At 36.7% G+C, this 9076-nt stretch overlaps 1 protein-coding gene across 1 annotated transcript in view; it reads left to right on the top strand.

The window, feature by feature from the left end:
- The first annotated feature begins 226 nt into the window (after window positions 1-226).
- Window positions 227-9076, top strand: part of LOC131693990 (peroxidase) — a 111513-nt gene continuing 102663 nt past the window's right edge. Inside the window, exon 1 of the mRNA XM_058982309.1 lies at window positions 227-411. The gene's annotated coding sequence lies outside the window, so the exon portion shown is untranslated. The remainder of the gene's footprint in view (window positions 412-9076) is intronic.

Below are 9076 nucleotides of genomic sequence, written 5' to 3'. Positions count from 1 at the left end.
ATTTTCGTCTGTGCGGTCGCCGTTCGCGTCGTGCTGGTGGGTCGTTGTTATTCCGCTCCGGGGGTACCCACGTGTTGCTGCAGAGCGGAGATTGGAGGGCCCTCCCATTAATAAGGAAAAGCGCTACCTGTGAGAAAAAGCTCCGAGGTGCTGCTGCCCAAAACTTTAATCGTGCCGCGTATAAAACAGATTGAACTAAGTGCTCTCGTTCACAGTTTATTCTGGGCAGCTCAACTGGGCGCCTGAGACGAGGAGTTTTCCGAATTTTCGGTCAAGTTTCCAATTTGTTTCCTTCTAGTAGTGCCGTCGTATATAGTTTTGCGGTTAGTGCGTGACCTAGTGAAGCGGTTAGATTGAAGTGGACATTGTGGATTAGAAGCAGTTTCCGAGTTCAGCAGAGTTTCAATCAAGGTGAGCGGAATATTGTGTTTAGTTTGTATTGCGAGGACTTTTTGGTATGAAGTTAGTGAAAAAATACTGGAAAATTACTGCGGGGAATCGCAACAAATTCACATATAATCTACAGGTGCTTGCGGATTAAAGTGTGTGTACAAAAGGAGATTAACAAAGCTGTTAAACCTTTCGAATTTGAGACATTGCCGTGTTTTTGAAAAGTAAAGTTAAGAAAATAAATGTCTTCGAAAAAATCAAAAAAATATTACTTTGGTTTTGAAAATTTATTGAAGTCACATTTGGTGCTATTTTTGAAATGAATTGTGTAATACTGTGGAACGTTAAAGAAGACTGCTTGAATATGTTTATTGGGACGTTGTAATTCAAATAAGTTTAGAACAATGTCGGTAAATCGAGCATCGTTTGTTTTAGTGAGTTTTTCAACCGGGGCAATATTGCAAAGATGGTTTGTGCACGAAAAATACCACCAAACACTAATTCAAAATTGACGAGGACTTTTTTTGTCTGGCGAGCAATCTGCAGTTTCGGCAAGCTAAGTCAGATTTATGTAACAAACAGGAACTTGAACTAGGGCAGAAAATTTACCACAAAGAGTGTCTTCAAAAAGGTTGACAAGACTTTTAGCGTTTCGGTTTCGGTGGTTCTTCGGTTTTTTGGTCTGATTTTACATCGTGCCGTTATGCAACATCGGTTCTAGAATTTTATAGAGTCAGCAAGATAAATTTTGTGCCCAAACTGCAATACGCCAAACGACCCGGAACTTCAGTAAATTGAAAGATACGGGGTGATTACGAACCAACAGCTAAACAATCTGATGTTGCCAAAATAAAATAAAAATGCAATGACAGTAGAAGAAAGCTGGGAAAGAAGTTGCAGATACTACTGTGTAAAAGCTGCCATTCTAAAAATATTTTTAAATATTACATATCAGAAACTGAAACTCCACACTCATTTTGACCGTGATTTATACGTAGTGCAATAATTTTGTGGACAACCATTAGTAACGAAAACTAATAAATATCTAATATACTAGAAGTATTTGTGATATAAACTCCACTAATCCCGCTCAGTTTGATGCGTGTTAATTCGGACTAAGCTAATTTAATTGTATGTGGCGAGGGTTCGTTTGTCTGTTCCATTTTATCACGCATTGTCACTAGTCGTTACAGAAAACTATAAAAATCTACGAAAACCAAGTAACAATATGCCAAAAAATACAAGTTTTAGTAATAGTTACGATGATCTTTATGTTTAAGCTACGGAGCATACAAAAGGATTTATCTAAACATATTGCACGTGAGCAATACCACGTTCCTGATGTGATAAACCTGGACACACTTTGACATCAGAAAAGCCACATTTGGTTTTTCAATAAGCATGTTACTTTGCTATCAAAGAGATTTGAAATCAATCAATATTGTCTTGGCAAGTCCACTTCAGATGATTTAGAATCCGGATAATTTATTTTCGAGCCTTGCGTTTCTTGCTGCAGGATAAAACATAACGATTCTCGAAATCCGGTGATTCATCACTACAGGCAATCCATTACATCAGAAGAGCTTGATTAAACAATTATTTTTGATATAAATGTCAATGCCTTATTTTAACCTTTTGTGGTGATATCGAAGTGGTAAGATAAACGGAAGCAATTATGTGAAAAAATTGACTTCAGAGGCGGGATTCGAACCTGCAACCCTAGGGACTCCGGCCCAATGAACTAACCTTTAGGCTACCCCTGGGCTATGATGAATAGAGTGACAAGAAAAAATGACCCCTATCGGCCCTCCAATCAGTCGATTTCTAGTCACACCAGGAATACTTGCACCAAATTTGAAGCAAATCGGACAAGTCTAGCTACCGGACCAACGTGCCTGAAGTTTATATTGGATTTTTCGATAATTTACATGGAGAAAACCCACTACCTCGCATTGTCACCGCTAGGTGATAATGCGTATTATGGTGTGTACATGTATTATCACTGCAAGTAAAAATAAGAAAGATATTTTAATTGTCTACAACTTTGTCGAAGACTGCTAGTCAATTCGGCTTTGCTAAAAGAAGTTATTAAACTTTTAGCGAAGTGATGTCTGAGTCAGTTTTGCATGGGGCCTAGCCGTTGCATGGTTGTGTATTAGTGCTCGATTCACATGAACTAAACATTTTTGTGAAATAATGGTTAGGTTCAGCTCAATAGTATGTTCAGAAGAATTATAGTAAATAATACGAGTCATGTTTTGGTTAGAATATTTTAGCTCCACATGTTGCCGCATAGAGGGCGCCAACACTAACTTTTTGACGGAGAGAGATAGAAATTAGGTGTCTTCCACAGAGTTCTATGAAAACTTAGTATTGGCGCCTTCTACACAGTCACAGGTTGAACTAATATTTTCTAACCAAAACATAACTCGTAATATGTACTATAACTCTTCAGAACACACTATTGACCTAAATCTAACCATTACTTTAAAAAATGCATAGTTTGTGGGAATCGAGTACTAATACACAACCATGCACTGCTAGACTCCATGCAAAACTGACTCAGACATCACTTCGCTAAAAGTTTAATAACTTCTTTCAACAAAGCCGGATTGAGTAGCCAACTTTGGTAAAGTTGTAGACAATTAAATTATCTTTCTTATTTTAACATGCAGTGATAATACGATGCATAGAGTGCCACCTAGCGGCAAAAATACGAGATAATGGATTTTCTACATGTAAATTGTCGAAAAATCCCAGATAAACATCAGGCACGTTGGTTCGGTAGCTAGACCTTTGCCCAGTGTTTTTTTGCTGCCCTTTGCCCAGTGTTTTTTTTTTGCCAAAATCGAGCGATCGATCAATTACGCCTAAATCGTTAAATTTTGATCAATTGCTTCTTCGGAGGAATTTGTGGAAATTTTAAGCCTTTAATTGGAATTTTAGCGGCTTTTTACAGTACTTAGTGGATTGAAACGACTTGATTGTTTTTAAATCCCAACGTTTCGACGCCTTGTTTGCGCCTTCTTCAGGGGCGATTATATTGCGGAGTAATAGAGCAGACAATCTTAGCGTCATACACGTCGCTATATTGCACACCGCAAAGAATTATTTCGCCCGCAAAAGGTCCACTCCAACAAAAGCTCTATTTGCAACATTTTCACACCAACACTGAAATATTTCACCTTCTACACAATATAGTTATATTTCACCCATTTTGTACGTCTGCTCTAAACGAATCTATCATAGCCAAAGAATATTTAACCAAATGTGTAATTTGACCGTTATTGCAGTAAGTTCAGTTTCAGTTTAATTAGCTTGTCAAATTTATTATGTATTATTTGTAGCGTTTGTACCAGAAGCAAAATCCACTTACATACCAGTGATATTAACGAGGCACGATAATCAGATTTTTGTAAGTTCTTGTAATATGTAATTGTAATTGTTAAATGTTAAATTCGTCTGCCCGATTACCCTGAAGAAGGCGCAAACAAGGCGTCGAAACGTTGGGATTTGGAAACAAACAAGTTGTTTTAATCCACTAAGGACTGTAAAAAGCCGTTTAAAATTCTAGATAACAATAATCCAATCGAAAGTCCATAAATTACATTATAAGCCTTTTCATATGTTATTTTAATGATTATTCTCCCTAAAAGTGAAACATATTTATTAACTTTCTCGCAAGTGCATATATGAAGATTATGTCTTCCACAAAGTTGTAAAGTAAGCTTTTGCCAGCCACTTTGCTGAACTCACAAAGTATTTTTCTCTAATATCTTCAACATATTGCTTGCTGTTTGTGGATGACCCTTTCGAAGCTAATTCATTCAAATGACTTTTTTTTAATATGATCCTGACAAGTTGGCTATATTCCGTAAAAGGGTTTAAATTATCAAAATGGACAACTTTCTATATTACAACATTTGCTAATTTCGTGTATTTTCGAAGTAATGCGGTAATTTTTGTAATTTTTGAATTTTTTTTGGTTGTTTACGTTGAAACAGTTGAGTTAACATCAACTGTGCTCTCGGGGTACTTATCAAAAATAGCAAGGTCTGTCATTTGCTACTATGATTTTAATGATTAATCCTACTAAAAGTGAGATTTTTCATTCAATTCAAATTTTTGGTAAAAGAAATCATCTGACGTCTTTGGCAAACTTGTTAAGATTGTTTTCGCGAATATCTTTTCTGAACACACTAAGTATCTTCTACAAATGCCTTAGAAGTAATAGCTTGTTATATTTGGATGACTTAAAAAAATTTGTTATCTTTTAAATTCTCATTCCTACGAGTTTCATATATTTTATGAACTCAATCGTCAAAATATACAATGTTCAGTAACGAATTATGTTTCCTACCACGAGTATTTTCGAAGAGGCTGGATTTTTTTTAAATAATAGTTTTTTCAAAGCATCTATAACTCTACTAAAGACAACGAGAGACAAGTGAAATCCACTCGATTAGTTTTACAATAATAATGAGAACATGTCTTGTGATTCGAGTCAAGTATCCTATGAAACGAATAGAACCTTGCCGGTACGGTTCATACGCACGGTACAAACCAGCAATTCGGCATCTCGCAATCTGTTGTGCAAGCAACGCTTGGCCCTGCCTGCGGCGAACAGTACGCATCGACGAACGTTGCCCTATCGGCAGCTTACTTCGAATGAAAGATGGAACAGCAATTCGGCATCTCACTGTTTTGTGCATTCATCGCTGCGAAATCGTACCATCAGCAACAGTAGCAGCAATAATCTTACTCGTTCTGCCAACAGATCAGGCATGGCAATGAAAGAATTCGGCCAGAAGCATTCCTTTTGTATCAAACGATGAAATTTATGAGTGCTTAGATGAGGTCCAGGGAAAGTCTTCCTAAAGCTAACGAAAATTGTATTTGTTTTGCTAATTTTTTTTAACAGATTTACATATTTTTCAGCCCCAGCACCATATAGTCGAGTAAAACATTATTATTGCAGAAAATATGAAACGATATTCGTGAAAACCACTCGTATCCTGTCGAGTGTGAAATCCCACAAACTTTGGAACGTAGGAAAATAAGCCCAAAATTTTGAGAGCAGATTAATTATTTTGAAAAAAAAACACGCTGCTTATTATTTGATATCTAGGTTGGTAACGTTTCTGCGTAACCGAAAATATTGAAGAAAAGCTAGCATCAGAAACAGTTCATCATGCTCTTATTCGAATTAGAGGAAATTGAGAGATCGGAACAATGATTTATCGTTCATTCCCAATTTGATGAACAATTTCCTAACTTAAGCGTGATACTGGTTTTGGATGCAATTTTGGTATCTTTCCACCAAGAGCAAAATCCGGATTCGAAAGGCGATAACCTTCCTCCAAATAACCAGTTTAACGAAAGTGGATTTTGAAAGACAATGTACCTATTGCTAATTAAAAACTTCATTATGCCACGGAAAGTTCATGTTCGTGAAAGTATGGTTTTCAAGTATTTTGGATTCTCCTCGTCAGTAACTTCGGAGCGCGTTAGATAAGTTCAAACCAGCACCAAATTGGCGCTAGATAGACACTAAATCCAAACAGTCACACGTTGTGTGTGGTAGAGACGGGCTCAAAGTTGGTGTCAGTAACTAATGAGGAAACCCGAAATACTGAAAACCAAACATTCAAGAACAAGAACTTTCCGTGGTATAATGAAGTTTTTAATTAAAACTAGAAACATTGTCTTTCAAAACCTACCTTCTGAGTGCAGGGGACACCACTCGGTTTTGCGTTCTCTCTTTCGATACACGCTGCATCATTAATGCACCGCCTAAAATCCGGATTTTGCTCTTGCAGAGAAGATATTTAAATTGCATCCATAACGCTAATGTTGGGAAATTTCCAAACGAGTAGCACTTTAAATATATTATCCGCTTGGACGGAAACATCCCAAAAAAAATTTCCACCGGAATAGTTTATTATACGCCCGATTCCCAAAATCATCACATATCACGCTTTGGGACAAACAAGTTACCACCAATGTCGTCTATGACTCAGCTGTACTGGCTGAAAGTGTCAAGTTCGGTGCGATCAGATGGAAATACCATGCTGCTTCTGCGTGGTTCCCATCGTCCCACCGAAAAATCACCGTCATTAGGTGAAGTGTTTAGGTTATCTTCTAATGAAACCAATGGTTCGTGTCCGATTTAAAAATAACAAAACTCTCAATAAAAGAAAATAAACAGTACTTGAGTCGATCTTATTTGCTCGTTAGATTCAGCACTAATGAGCGAAGAGATTATATAATTATTCGAATAGTGGATATTTTTAGTTTGAAATTTTGTTGGTACACTTCTCACCCACAATGCACGATTCAAATTGGGGTTTCTTTGTCATTGTTTTCGATCGCAGCTGACACCCTTCGATGCTTCAGGGTCTCGCTGATTGCACATTGCATTCCGTCTCCAACCACCTATTTGTTTCCTTTCGCTTCGGCTTTGGCGATCAGATGCGTATATTATTGCTTAGCAAACGCCAATCAGTAACAATTTTATCTTGCTGTCTGCGGTTTACGATTGTTATGAAATTTGTTTCATTTACCTAATTATTGGTGTTATTCAGCTGTTAAGGTTAATGGTTGTTGTGGCGATGAAATATCTCGTTTTCTTAAATCTTTTTTGGTGTTTCACGCACGGATATAATCATGGTCAAACTTTAGTAGTTTTACAATGAATAGGATATAACTCAGGAACCGTGGTTTGCGTAATTATTGGAATATTGTGAGAATAAATCGTAATACTCCAATAATAACGCAATCCAGAAATTAACAATGAACAAATTGTGAGCATATGTTTTACATTTGGATATTTATTGTTTGCTTACGAATATATGGGAAGCTCCAAAAACTTTAGGGAAGTAGTGCTGGAAATTTCTATAAGTTTTAGTGAAGCTCTATGATATTCTTAACACTATAAACATGTTCGGTGACCTGATCTTCAAGGACAATATTGGGGAAATTTCAGTGAACTTTTAGAGTGTTTCACAAACCTCAGTGAAGTTCTTCAGTCTTAAAGGGACTTCTGCGATCTTGAGGAAATTAAACTTCCGCAAATTATAGTAAAATCATGCAAATGTTGAGTAAGTTCAGCAAACCTCAGTGAAGTACGTATCTACTAAAAAAATAATTGTTCTGCGATTTGCAGGAATGTTTTGCGAATGATAGAGAAGCTAAGCAAAGTTTGGGTATGATGTTCCTTAAACTTAGCCGAAATTGTTGTTCGCCCGAAAAACTTCCCTAAAATTACTACAATTTCCTTGAAGTTCACAAAACTTTCTTGAAGCTCGCAGAAATTTCCTTAGACACTGCTGAAGCTTGTAGAAGTTTTCTAAAGTTCTTAGCAATTTTCTCAAGTTAACAGAACTTTCATGTAATTTGTAAAACTTTTTTCTAGTTCACCCAACTTTCCTATAGTTAGCGGAGCAACTCTAAAATACCCATGGTTTTTCAGACACCTTAGTTAAGTTTACAGCATGTCACAGAAAACATTGCAGAATTTCCTCGAAGTTAGAAAAACTTCCATGAAGATTGCTTTCTTAAAAATTTCATCTTCCGTAAAAGATAACATCACGGCAGAATCTAACTTTGTTTATTGACCTAAAAAATTCAATACTTCCGCAACGTGTTTTAGATGAACCACGAGCGTACACAAAAGTTTAAACACGTCTTGCTCAAACCTTTTTTTGAACTGGATGAAAAAGTGACTTAAGCAAATATTTTTAGGTCGTCTTGAAAATTTCACAGTTCTCCAGCAACATACATAGGATTTTTTTATGTCTTTAATATTTTTTTATTGTGCCAATATTAATGTCATTTTCATTTTTTTATGAAATCACTTGAAAAAATATTTCACAATTAGTATTATAAATACCATTTTACAGGATCTCAATTAATCTCTATGTAGCATCAAAAAGAATTCCGGGATCATGTTTCGTGAAAGATTAAAACAGTTTCTTGTAGTTCGCAAATTTCCCATACAGTTTGTAGAACATCCCTGGAGTGTAGAATGCGGTTTAAAGAGCTATTTCAAACCTACCCGAACCATTCTTCTGAATTCTTCTCAAAAGTTGCTAAAATTTTACTCAAAACTTCACTAAAATTCGCAATTTGTTTTCCTACAATAAAAATTATCCCATGATAAAAAAAACCTCCGTTAGCGTACCCAGGGATGCCAACGGTACCGATAAACTACATTTTTTGGTATATTTACATTTGCACAAGCCGTACAGCCCGCTACAGCGACGCATCACTACAGCTCTTGCCAGAACGGTAGCTAAACCGAGTACATTTTCCTGTACAGCAGTAGAATACATTTTTGTTTTGCTGTTGTACTCCGACTGCTTGGTGAGAGTGTGGCATAGTAAAGTTTGTTCTCTCGCTTTGTACACTTTGCTCTGCATAGTCAAAGGGAGAGGCCCGCACACGAAAGCGTTGATGCCGGTCGTGGCATTAACGAACCGCATTCATTGTCGTCGTTTGTGATTAAAAATATTGAATAGACTAAAAATATTAAAAAGTGTAAAATAAGGAAAGAGATGCTGTAACGCTCGCGTCTGGTGGCTATACAGGGGGCAGTATTTTTTGTCATGTTACTGCTTTGCTTACAGACTGCCTTACAGCGCTGGGCGTCCTGCACTAGCGAACAACAGCAGCGTCGAAAGAGAAA

The sequence above is a fragment of the Topomyia yanbarensis genome, chromosome 3 (genome assembly GCF_030247195.1).
Source record: "Topomyia yanbarensis strain Yona2022 chromosome 3, ASM3024719v1, whole genome shotgun sequence".
Classification (NCBI taxonomy): domain Eukaryota; kingdom Metazoa; phylum Arthropoda; class Insecta; order Diptera; family Culicidae; genus Topomyia; species Topomyia yanbarensis.
Note: the sequence above shows the minus strand (reverse complement) of the source record. Positions and strands in the feature narration are given on the sequence as shown.